A 14,026-nucleotide genomic window follows, 5' to 3' on the forward strand; every position below is an offset into this window, starting at 1 on the left:
ATTTTCAAATTTTCTCTAATTTAAAATATTCCCATGCCTCATGAATGATCCTGGATCCTTGGGTTTGATTCCAGCCGGAGAATCTTTACATCAATGAAATCCAGTTAGTTTCGTTTTGTAACACGAATAATGTGGAATGAATGGAAGGGCGTTACAGAACTTTTTTGGTTTGTTCTTTTGTTGAATATCTTGAAAAAGGTCCTCTTTCGTAATAATTGCGGGCTTGTTTCCAGTAAACATTAGTAAGTTTGTTGAAATTCATAGAATTTTAAGGAGTTTATCCTGCGACTTCCTCTACCGCCAGTTTCATTGCAGCAATCCCCTATTGCGTCCGAGTTCTTACCAGACGTTGCTACATCCAGCGGGCCAGTGGTGAATGGCAACATAAATCCATCGCAGTCCACCAAACTGGAGCGGGTTTATTGGAAATCTGAATGAAAATTTCTTGGAAAATTTGAGTTCAAAAAATGCTGGCATTCTGACGTATGTAATGTTAAGCAGTAATGTTAACAAGTGTCAAACATACTACTTCTGAGTCAGACGTTTATGGGTTTAAGCTTCACACCAGTGTTTGGAGCACATAATCCAGGCCAGGAATACCAAACATATAGGGCAGCATCATGCAGCCTGTAGACTCCCCATGAATGTTGAAGTTAGAAGTCCCCATGGAAAATCTCCGGGAATGACCATATTGTGTTTGGTTCTGGACAGGTGAATTGGATAAGTTAGCGAAGCTGCCGGTCATAGAAATTGACAGATGTAAAAGCTAAAAGTGTATCCTGAGTTGAGCGGTGTTACCGGAGATCCAAGGGTTGTTAGACATAGGGCTAAATAATATAACAGACGAAATGTTAGTTTTTTTTTAAGCAATTGCTGTCAACAAATCATTGACATGTAACATACTTTCAAAAAGGCATTCCTTAAATTTATGATTGTCCCAGCAATTTTTTAAAAAAGTACTGTAAATAGCTATCAATAATTAGCATATTACTACTAATAAACCCAGTTAGTAATTCGTTTAGTAATTAAATTCAACCAGCAGATTTATAAATATTTACTGAACAAAGTGTTGACTAATGTAGCACTAAACGTGAAAGACATTGTAGACTGAAGATAAACAAGCGTAAGGAAGATAAGCTATCTCTAAAATGGAAGAACAGAAAAATTAAGATGGAGTAAAGAACAAAATGTACTATGCAAACCAAACAGGAAAAATTTGGGAAGATATGTTCCAATGTTCAAAACCATTACATCTATAAAATATAAAAAGAGTGGAATAATTGAAGATGAACAGAAAACTGAATTAATTAAGGATTATTGTCTAGAATCTACAGTAAAATGTTTGTTATCTGGCATGCTCCGGACCTAGGATTAATCAAAAATGCTGGTTACCGGCGAGTTACATTTACCAATGGAAGACGGTGCGATACTTGTAGGATAAATTTTCAAAGAATTAAAGTAAAGTACATTAAAACATATGTCGTATAAAATAATATCCAGGTACTTTTCAGTACATCTACAAATGTCTATTTTCTATTTTAATGTCACTTTTCTCTGGTTTACTGGATGTCATAATGGCAGGATGGGGTTTATAATTCGCAATAATGCGCAACACAAACGCAGAAATTACAATGGCAATTGCCAAGAGAAGGAATACTAATGCCTCTATACCATACCGAGGTGGTCTGACAGCGCTTAGAAATCATTGGGTTCTGGATAACTTCTGAATGACTTACGCTTGGTAAAATGACGATTTGTATTGGGGATTATAAGAAATTCTGGTTAATAGAGCATTCCGGTTGGTAAAGTGCCAGATAACAAAGTTTACTGTAATATGGTTTATATTTATACATTTCCATCTTAATAACTTTTTCTGAATGTTGCCTGCACCAAATGCTAGGCTATTAAGTCAGGCCTACCATGTACAATGAGTTTGACACCCCTGATCTATATGGATAGTTAGCGTGGTACTGTCGGAAGTAGATTTTAAAGTTGCGTGTTCTGATGTATGATTTTCTATTTCACATTATTCCTGACCCAACCTTACCTAAGTGCTACTTGTACCCTGGTCCTGATATGGGACCTGGCTGCAAACAAATTGGCAGCTGTGTTTGCCTACAAAACAACACAAAAATAATTAATTTGGCTGTACATTTACCCATTGAGCCACTTATTATTTAAATTAAACAATCATTACGAGACTATATATAATAGAAAATCAATACATTTTGAAATTAGACCATTTTCCTCACTCCCAACAGAATAATAGACAAGTGAAACAGATGTACAGCAAAAGATGGTGGTGAATCATAATTTAAAAAAAATAAGTAGGCAAATATCTGATAAAATCATAGATTTGAAGATTTTATGCAAAGAATATAATTATTGAGCATGATGGCTAAATATTACATTGAAACACTGCAGTTCCAGCCCCGCAAGGGACAAAAATATTGGCCGAGAAATGGACCTCAGGTTTCATTATCATTGAGCTGGCAATGCAGCTTCACTGGCAGAAGTCCTCAGGTAAGTCCTGAAAGAGGGAATGATTAGGAAGGGGTTGATTAGGACGTAGTGTGACTAGGAGATGGCATGATTAGGACACAGTAGGCCAATCAGGAGAGAGGGGAGCAAAGATTGGGAGAGAGGGTGGCAGTTGTGAGCCAGACGTGGTGAGGTCATGCTTGGGGAGGGGTACAAATGATGGCCACTGAGGTTTTAATATCAGGTTGGGAGGAATTCACGATCCTCCTAACTCTACATTTAGGTAAATATCTTGAATAAGTTTAGCTTTTTGGTGCCAGCCTGCAGTGGTCCCCAAAAGGACCTCTGATAAGGCTGTAATTAGCTTTTATCTTTCCTGAATGTATCCAGCACTGATTGCAATATCAGTTTGCTTTGAAGCAGAGGTGCCTTCAAACAGGTGTTAGTTCCCTTATTTGCATTTGCAAAGAATATGAGGAAATGGCAGAGACATGGAACTGTTTTTGTTATGGAAAACATATGTTGTGTTTCACAATAGAAGACACAAGTTACATACCAGTAATAAAGGGTAACCAAGGAGCTAACGAGAGTGAGGAAATTAAGATAATTAAGTGCAACAGAGAAAAAGTACTGAAGAAACTTAAGGGCAGTTATGGATGGGCAATAAATGCTGGCCTAGCCAGTGATACCCGCATCCCGTGAACAAAAAAATAAATGAAAAACTAAAATCCAACAAATCTCCAAGATCTGATGGCCTACACCCTAAGGTTCTAAAAAAGATTGTTGCAGAGATAGTGAATGCTCTGGTTCTGATTTTCCAAAATTTTCTAGACTCTAGAATGGTCCAAGTATATAGGAAGTTAACAGATGTTACACTGTTGTAATGACGATGGTGCAGTGGTATTGTCGCTGGACTAATAATCCAGAGACCCAGGGTACTGCTCTGGGGACCTGATTTAATTCAGTAAAAATCTGGAATTAAAAGACTAAGATTGTTGTAAAAACCCATCCGGTTCAATAATGTTCTTTAGGGAAGGAAGTCTGCCATCCTTATCTGGTCTGGTCTACATGTGACTCCAGACCCACAGCAATGTGGTTGACTTTTAAATGCCTTCTGAACTAGGGCAACTAGGGATGGGCAACACAAAGCAAACCAATATTGCAGAGGTGCATTCAAACAGGTGTTAGCTCCCTTATTTGTGGGCGATGCCCACATCCCAAGATCGAATAAAAAAAAGCTGCTATTCAAAAAAGGAGGGGAAGAGAAAACAGAAAACTACATGTAGTTAGCCTGTTATCAGTCGGGGAAATGCTGGAATCTCTTATTAAGGAAGTCTGAACAATGCACCTGGAAAATTATTGTATGATCAGATAAAATCCAATGTAGTTTTATGAAAGGGAAATTGTGCTTGACAAATTTATTCAAGTTGTTGAGGATGTAAATAGTGGGGGAGATAAAGGGGAACCAGTGGATGTAGTATATTTGGATTTTCAAAAGGCATTCTGTAAGGTGCCACACAAAAGGTTAATGTTCAAGGTAAGGGCTCATGGAGTTCACAGAATCACAGAATCTTTACAGCACAGAAGGGGGCCATTCAGCCCATCAAGTCAGCACTGGCTCTCTGAAAGAGCATTCTACCTAGTCCCACTCCCCTGCTTTATCTTCGTAACCTTGCACATTCTTTCTTTTCAGATAGCAATCCAAATTCCCTTTTGAATACCTCAATTAAACCTGCCTCCACCACCCTCTCAGGAAACTTGTTCCAGACTCCTACCACCCTCTGAGTGAAAAATCTTTTCCTCACATAATTTTTACTTCTGTTGCCAATTATTTTAAATCTCTGCCCTCTAGTTCTTGATGCTCCCTTGATTGGGAACAGTTTCTCACTATTTGCACTATCCATACCCCTCACGATCTTGAATACCTCTATCATGTCTCCTCTCAACTTCCTTCTCAACTTCTTTTCTCCAATGAAAACAGTGCCGACCTCTCCAATCTATCCTACTACAGTTCTTTATCCTGGATTCATTCTCTGTACTCTCTCCAATGCCTTCACATCCTTCCTCAAGTATGGTGCCCAGAACTGGATGCAGTACTCCAGATGAGGCCTAACTAATGTCTTATACAAGTTCAGCATGGCCTCCTTACTCTTGTATTCAATGCCCTTATTAATAAAGCCTAAGATACTGTGTGCTCTATTAACTGCTCTCTCAACATGCCCTGCTATCTTCAATGACTTATGTACATTTACACTGAGGTCACTCTGTCCCTGCAGCTCCTTCAGAGTTTCTCCCTTTATTTTATATTGTCCCTCCATATTCTTCCTGCCAAAATGAATCACCTCGCACTTCTCTGCATTGAACTTATCTGGCATTTGTCTGCCCGATCCACCAACATGTCTTATGTCCTTTTGAAGTTCAGGACTATCCTCAGTGCAGTTGACAATACTTCCAATCTCCGTACCATTTGCAAATTTTGAAATCATGCCCTGAACACCACAGTCTAGGTCATTAATATATATCAGAAAGTGCAAGGGTCCCAACGCTGATCGCTGGGAACCCAGTACAGACCTTCCTCCACTCTGAAAAATAACCATTTATCATGTTTCCTGTCTCAGCCAAATTTCCCTTTTATTCTATGAGCCAGACTTTTGCTCACAAGTGTGTTGTGTGACACTGTATCAAATGTCTTTTGAAAATCCATACCACATCAACAGTGTTACCCTTATCAACCTTCTCTGTTACCTCTTCAAAAAACTCCAGCAAGTTAGTTAAACATGATTTCCCCTTAATGGTTCCATGCTGGCTTCCCTTAATTATCCTGCACTTGTCTAAGTGATTATTGATTTTGACCCACACTATAGTTTCCAGAAGTTTCCCTACCACTGAATTCAAATTGACTGGTCTGTAGTTGTGGGTAATATATTAGAATGAATAGAGGATCAGTAAATAATTTGGAAGCCAAGAATAATTTGGAAGAGTATGGATTAATAGGGAATTTTCAAGTTGGCAGGCTGTGACTGTAAGGATCAGTTCTGGCACCACAGCTATTTACAGTGTACACCATATTAATGACTAAGATAAAGGGACCAGAGTAACGTATCCAAGTTTGCTGATGGTACAAAGCTAAGTGGGAATGCAAGCTGTGAAGAGAACATAGAGGCTGCGAAGAAATAAGGACAGGTTAAGAGAGTGGGCAGATGGAGTTTAATGTAGGTAAGTGTGAGATTATTCACTTTGGTTGTAAGAATAGAAAAACAGAATATTTTTAAAAGATGTGAAATTTGTAAATATAGATACAAGATTCTGAAGGGGTTTGACAGGGTAGATACTGAGAGTTTGTTTCCCCTCGCTGCGGAGTCTGGAACACAGGGCACAGTCTTGGGATAGGTGGCTGATCGTTTGGATCTGAGGTCAGAAATTTCCTCATTCACAGGATTATATATCCTTCAAGTTCTCTACCCTAAATTAATCTATTTAAGGCTGAGTTGGACAGAATTTTGGTTTTTCAGGGAATCAAGGAATATGGGGAGTGGAGTTGAGGTTGAAGAATCAGCCATGATCATGGTGAAGCAGGTTTAATGGACGTATGGTCTGCCCTTCTCCTATTTCTTATGTTCTTTCCCTAGCTTATTGGATATGTCGTAGAGAGGGGAAAGTGAGTGCTTGGTTATGGGTATCCTGCTCGGCATTCCCTTTCATCTGCAGGTGGAATGGGAGGAGGCTTGAGGTCAAAGAGAGCAGCACTAGCTACTGCAGAAGAGAGGAGCAGGAGGAATAGGAGTACGAGGTCAACTCTTCCTCCACCCCATCCCCCATGTTCATTCCTGAGCACTGACTATGAAATTTAAAACATTAATTTGTATTGAAATTGTACAACATTTCTTTGTATTTGTATTTATTTGTATCTTTGTATTTGGTAGTTCCAAATATTCCATTGTTCCTCGTAACACAAAATCTAATCTAATCAATGTGGGGGGAAAAAGCTACAGATGTTGGAATTCTGAAACAAAAATAAAAAATAAAAAATGCTGGAAGTACTCAGAAGGTCAGAGAGCACCTATGTAGAGATAAGTCGATGGCCCAGATTTTTTGCCTCTCCATCGTGGCAAAAATTGTGGAACTGCCTGAAAATCATAAGTCCTGCCCTCGAACACAGCACTCCATTTTTGCCAGGGCGGGAATGGGGATGTATGTGCATGTGCAGCTGGTCATTTAAATCAGCAGCTGCCTTCACTCTGGTCGGATTTTGGTAACCTAGGAATGTGAAACCTGAAGTGTGCAAAATAGACCTGGTAAGAGCAGGCTTGAACTTGGTGTATTTCTTTGGATAGTCAAGGGGACTATCTCCAATTTCTTTGGAGAGGTAGGGGACCCTGTGGAATTTGCTTTAAAATTTATTCACTGCCCCAAAAATGGCACAAAATAAATTCCAACCTTAACCCAAGGGAGTAGGAGGATGGGGCTCCTGATCTTGCAGGGTAATTATTGTTGCCCCTACTGACTCATGCAACCAGGTGGCAGGAAGAACTTTGTGCTGGGAAGGGTGCATAATGCTTTGTATGAAGGAACATAGAAGATGGGCATGGCACCCTCGCACATAGAGGCCAGTCACTTAGTGGCCGGAGGCCAGAGGGCGGGCAGAAGTTCAGGTGCATGATGCTCATACCCATGCAACTCAAAGGAGGAGGAGAAGAGGCAGGAGATCCAGGTACTACCCTGTGGAAAGGGTGTACAGACCTAGGTCATTCTACTTCAACATGACAGGGAACCAGTGTTGGAGGCAACTGAGGCTAAGCTGTGAGGTGGTGACAGACATATGTCGCATGACCCAGCAGTCGATCAAGCCACAATCCATTGACCCTCCCACCCCAAGCCCTGCCAGTGGCTTGAAGGTAACCATCGCTCTCCACTTCTATGCCTCAGGATCTTTCTAGGGTTCATCAGGAGACTTGGCTAGTATATCTCAGTCAGCAGCACACAGCTGCATTAAGGCTGTAATTAATGCACTGTTTGCTCATGTTGGGGATCACATTAATTTCCCTGCAGATTTGGCGTCTCAGACACAGAGCCAAATTAGCAGGCTTCCCTCAGGTGCAAAGTGTTATTGATTGCACCCATGCTGCCATAAAGGCCCCAACTCAAAATGTGGACACTATTGTCAACCGGAAGCCCTTCCATTCAATCAATGTACAGGTGGTTTGTGACCACCACAACGTCTTCCTTTAAGTGTGTGGAGGTCCCCTGACAGCTGCCACAACTCCTACAAACTAAGGAGTTCCCAACGCCATCAGCTATTTCAGCCAGCAATGCAGATCCATGGTTGGTTTCTAGGGGACAAGGGAAGAACTTGGCTAATGACCTCCTTTAGGAGCCCACAAACGGAGGCAGAGCACAGCTATAGCAGCAGCTAAGTCATCACCAGGAGTACCATCGAGTAGGCAATTGGCATTTTAAAGATGCGCTTTAGGTGCCTCAATCGTTCAGGTGGAGCTCTGCAATATGCCCCAGCAAGGGTATCAAGAATAGTAGTGATGCACAACATTGTGTGGCAGAGGGGAATACAAATTGATGATGACAACACCATGAGTGGAGCTCCAACCTCTGGGAGGAGGAAGATGAGGAGGAGGAAGCCTCTGTCCATTCAGAAGATTCTGAGGTCCCCAGCATCACAGGTGCCAGTTTTCAGCTAAAGAATAAAAAAAAATGGATGAGGAAGCCACCAAAGGCAGAGCAGCTGAAAGGCATGGCTATGTAGCCAGAACTGACTTTGTGCAGAAGGGGATTATCGCCAGATAGAATCTTGTGCAAAATAGATTCTCATAAGGTCCTCCCATATCATAATTGCCATCAGCCGGTGCCAGGTGACAAACTTCCACCGGAAGAACCTTGTACACTGACTCCACAATTACTCAAGGGACTGCCTGTCCCCCACAAAGAAGAGAATAAACATCAATGAGTTGGACTCAGTCACATTCATATGGCTGAAATCTTCACCATCATAATCATGGGCCTCATCATATTGCAAAGACACACATGGTAATAAAGCATTCATAACCTGGCCTCTCACATGAACGCCAAAGACTGTAAATGAGGGGCCCATGCTACCAGATTGTCCATAACATTGGGGCAACGTTTGATTAAGAGTAACACAGTGTCAGAATTCAAACCCTATACATACTGATAGGATTGTAGCATACAAACAGATAAGGCATCTCACGGATGAGTAGCCCATATCTGTGCAACAACACCTCTTTGAAAGAACTTGTACACCGTCCATTCTAGCCAATGGTCCAGTTTCTGATGTGTGCACTACATACAACATTCCTGGCTTCCATATACTTCTGCTCACTGAACAAAACACATCCTGTGACACCTGGAGTGCAAACGCAGCCAAAGCAGTAGGCACAGCAGATGACCAATATGATCTGCATGATAAATGGTCCCTCGAGCTGTGATGCTTGCACCCAGACCAATGTGTAACACTGCAGTGCAAATGAATGTCTTGCCCCCAGTGCTCATGCTTGAGTTGCACCTGCTGCCTGCCCAACATCTGTTCATGGTGTCTGACCTTTGAGCCTCCCTTAAAGTCAACATCTCATCTTGATCCTGCTTATGGCATGTCAAGGTGGACCTCAGCATGCTGCCCTCTATTGGTAAGAACTGCCTTCATAATGTTATCATTCTTTTGTTAGTATACAAACACATATTAAGTCATGTAAAAGTGTAAGTAAATAAGTGCTCAAATGTGTTATGTACAATGTGAAAGGTGTAACCACAGAGAACCCATTAGTACTCTAGGTGCTCCCCATGTTGCTTCAGAGGTGGAGGAGGCAGGCTGCTAATTTCTCAGTTTAAACAGAAATCAGGAGCATTGTGGCTGGCCTTGCTGTGCAGGCATCCATTGGGGACCTCCTTCAGACTGCAGCCTGTATATCTCTGCATGGGCAGCTGTGGTCACTGGCACATGTGCAGCAGGTGAGGGCTCTGGCAGAGCGGTTGAGGAGGTGGAGGAAGATGTGGGTGCTGATGAACTCTTGGTACCTTAACCCTCCTCAGTGACCTGCACAGCCCTGGTATGTCCTTCAGGTGGGATTGATGCTGCACAGCCCTGATATGTCCTTCAGGTGGGATTGATGGGACTGGATGCTGGTGCGCAGCAGTCATCCATCCAGCGACGGCTATGCCAACTGTGGGACCATCCTGTTAAGGGTACACAGCTCATCAAGTGTTCCATGGACATCGGCACTAAAACTGAGTGATCTGATCAAGGCTACTGAGGGAGGTTTGCACTCTTTCCTTAGCGAAGACGCTGCTCTTGCATCAACTCTGCATGCTGCTTCACAGTCTTGCTGTGAGATTGGCTAATTCTTCATGGTCAGAGCTCATGCAATTGAGCCTGGGACATTGTGGAGCTTTTGATGCTGATGGACTCCTCCATTCACAATCCATGAGCTTCCACTGCTTCAGGGAACTCTGCCAGAAGTCTACACATCTGCTGCTGATTATCTAAATACTGTGCCGCAAAAAGTGACTTTTGAGGCTCCACGTTCCTGTCACTAGAGCATCGTAATGAGTTTCATCCCTCTCCAAGTGGGGCTGTGCACAGGTGTCTCTGACTCTGACATTTTCTCCTGCACTTTTATCCTGTGCCACCAACACAACATGTGTGCCACATCCCTCTAAAGTGTCTGGATCTGGGTTGGCGATATGTGGGCTAGTGTGATGTGACACTGTCACCTCGGACATCTCTTCCTTTTCTTGATACCCGAGGGATGATTTGGGTTGGGGGGTGGTGGTGGTGGTGGTGGTGGCCAGATAAGGGAGCAGAGGAGCTAGGACTTGTGTGAGATAACAAAAATTGTTATTTAGGTATAGCCCTTCTGTTGTGAAAGCACTCTCTGATGTATGCTATTGCCTTAACCATGCTTGTGTGCTGCCCTTATAACTCAACTCCATCCTTGCACTCCCTCTCATGCCAACATCCTCTTGTGCTCAATGAAATGACATCATGACCTCCACCATTACCACCATGCGCCAAGGTAATTTCAACACTGCCTTTATCAACTGCTAATGTGATTCACCATCACCAACAGACAGTTGTTCAGGCACCCTGACAATCTCTATGGGTCGGATGTGTCTCAGCCAGGCTGACCCAGTCTGGGCCACCTCCAGAGCATTCTTTGCCCTTTTTGACTGCAATGACAACATATATTTATGCTAGCCTGATATATAGTGCTTGGGGAGATATTGTTCTTCACTGTGTCTGTGCATCACAGTGCTCATCCACATGTGTTCTGTGTACACCTACGTGAGCTGCGTACACATATAAGCCTCAATGCTGAAGCAGTGGTATATGTCATGTCTTGCACCTTAGCTGCAGCATGCAGATATGACCCCTCCCTTGGAGCTCTGTGCGGATGAGCTACTCACCTTGCTGGAATGCAGCAGGCCAGTGAACCTTGTCCTGCACTGAATACATGAATGCTGCTGGTCTGCTGCTCGCACCACAGCTGCACTATCCAGGCCTCCTTGGTTGCTGCATTGCCTTCTTGGTTGTGGCCAGCAGGGTAGGGGACTAGTCTCTTCTTCTGGACCTTTTCCATCAAAACCTGAAGGTCCTGGTCAGAAAATCATGGAGTAACTATATCCATCTCTTCCCCCACATCTCCTCAACGTGACATTCATTGACTTAAAATGTAAGGCGAAAAGGATCCTGAGCCATTCAGATCACAATGCTTTCATTTATTTTTGTGTGCTTACATTGTGTACTAACCATTCTTACCATATCATCAGTGATTCCTGGTAAGGTTTGATAGAAAACATGGCTCTGTGCAAATGCTTGGTGCCGTTTATGTCGTGGCTGTGATTCCAAGGTAGCATGCTGGGCTCTGTGACCACTGACAACCCTACTGGTTTAATTTCTGTGAGTCACACTTATGCCATGACAGGGTGTAGCTGTGAGGGATCTGGTCAAGGGTTAATCATGGGGGCACATGCTGATAGATGGGTGGCAAATGGATGGGATAATGAGCATGGCAGTGTTCATCATTCATCCATCCACTAAGTCTTGGCAGTCGACTACATGACTGCATAATGGTAGCAGTGGGAATAGCTTTGTCTTGTGAATTGACTCCATGTTACAGTAGTTCAGTAGAGTACACTTTGATTAGGCAGCAACAATGACATTTCTGCCACTGGGAAAGCCCATGATGGGTCATCTGTTCCAGGGTCAGCTAACAGTTGGACAACATTTACAGCTTGGACACTCACCTGACAAGGCAATGATGTCTCCTCTGAGGCACGGGGCTTCACCATTGATGACCTACCTCTCAAATGGGCTTTTCTGAAGCCGCTTTTTATCTTCACCTGAGTTGCCCAACCCACACTGGGCCCATCTCTGACCCTTCAATACTTCTGGAGTTGCCCACCCCAACTCCTATTTTAGCCTTCACCCCCCCCCCCACTGGATCGGGATGTCGGGTAGATGTTTTTAGAGGTTGGATTCGTGGAGCCAGGAATTCTCCCATCTCTGTGCACCCGACCCAGGAGCAAAAATTTGGCCAATGTATTAGTTGTGGACCCCTAGCCATTAAAAAATTAATCATAACATAAAAAAAGCTAAAGGAAAGAAACTAACTAACCAAGAAAAAAAATTCAAATTAACCAAGAAATACATCCATTAGTGACCATTTCTAGCTGAATTCTATCATTAAACATTGAATATTTATTGCAGCAATAAAAGTTCTTGTGAGACAGAAATTCCAAATCATCATTTGGCTACCATAGAAACCTGCCTCATTTGCTGTCACTGCTCCCTACAACTTGGCTTTAAAACTTGGCTTTGTTCTGAATTCAGTGAAAACCACAGACAGCAAGAAGTAATGAATGAACGGTCACTTTTTCCTTTGGAACCACTTCATAGCTATTTTTGTTACGCTAGTAGTATTGCAGATAAGAAAGCTATGTCATAGACTGACTTTTCAGGCCAGGAAGAAATGGAGATTTTTGAAATAGCTGTGGACTTCAATATGGCATTGATAGTGGTAAATCAATAAGATTGCAATTTCCTTACTAAAAAATTAACAGTGCATATTTAAAATGATAATATTTCTTTAACAATGAGCACAGTTCTGCATTTTAATAAGTGGCCCCATTTTGAATATGAGTAAGCTGAGCAAATTAGGCTTCATTCAATCACAGCATGATGACCCTTTGCTGGTAATACATAATCAGTGGACAGATAATGACCTCACTAGCATATTGAGAGAGATGGTACTGCCTTGTCCTTTCTCTTCAAATAAATTAAAAAATAAAGCCAGAAATTCAAAAAGTATAAACCAAGTTTTAAGTGTCTGAAGAATTAAGAAAAGAAATCCAAAAAGCCTAATATTAAAACTATTACTTGTAATTATTTGTCCTCCTGACTATAAAAGCCCATTGTTTTTGATAAATATTTGTTTCCTATTCCCCAAACCAGGTCCCCGCATCTTCTTAGAAGTAGCTCCAGTTTTGAATAATTGAAAATGTAGTTGTCAGTAGATCGTGGGATCAAGACCCACTTCAAGACTTGAGCGCATAATTATTTCTATGCGGTATTTAGGGAGCATTGCATTGTCAGAAGTGTGAGGTTCTGCCTCCTCAGGTGCAAGTTTGTAGTATGGAATTTTGCATATTTATCTGCAAAGATGTAAGTGAATAGTAGTTAAAATATTTCATAATTAGAATAATATTTTTACTTAAAAGGCCCCACTTTGAATTGGATTGGGACTAAGCAAAACTGATTTCATATTGGAGGTTTAAAGCTTCAAATGGAGTAGTGGATTTGAACATAGATCCAGGAGGTGAAATCCCATCAAGCATCCTGCAATTATTGCTGGTATGAAACTAAAAAAACAGTTTAAGTTTTTACAGGATTTTTACAAGTTTGGTACAAATGTATAGTTCGTAGCAAGAGGTCTACTGATTTTGGTGGTGCTAGGTTTTCTAGTTTACTTAAAAGATCCATAGCAAACTGTAAAGATAGACAGCATTGTAAGGTATGTCTTTTTCTCCTCCAGCCTAGTCGAAGGGTCATGAGGACTCGAAACGTCAACTCTTTTCTTCTCCGCCGATGCTGCCAGACCTGCTGAGTTTTTCCAGGTAATTCTGTTTTTGTTTTAGTTATTTACCTTTCCTGACTGACTAATCTTTGCTTTACAACATTTTCATGAGATGCAGCTAGTGAGATTTTAAATTTCACTGAGCCAGATAACAGTTGAACAAGGAAAACAAGACATTTTTGAAAAGCAATTGTCTGCAATTATCTCTCAAAGCATACCTTATAACAGCTAAATTTAACTGCAAAATAAACCCAGCCCCTCCCAGATCTCTGGGACAAACTCTCATGAGGATTTAAAATGGTTTTTGTCAGTTAGAAAGAGTTTAGAATCTCTCAATTCCATAGCCCAGTCACAAAGAAGATAGTGACCTCATCTGTTACCCTGAGGTATGGGATCACCTTTTGAGCTTCTAAAATTACCCAGACACAAACAGAACCATTGAA

This window comes from Carcharodon carcharias, chromosome 21, assembly GCF_017639515.1.
Source record: "Carcharodon carcharias isolate sCarCar2 chromosome 21, sCarCar2.pri, whole genome shotgun sequence".
Classification (NCBI taxonomy): domain Eukaryota; kingdom Metazoa; phylum Chordata; class Chondrichthyes; order Lamniformes; family Lamnidae; genus Carcharodon; species Carcharodon carcharias.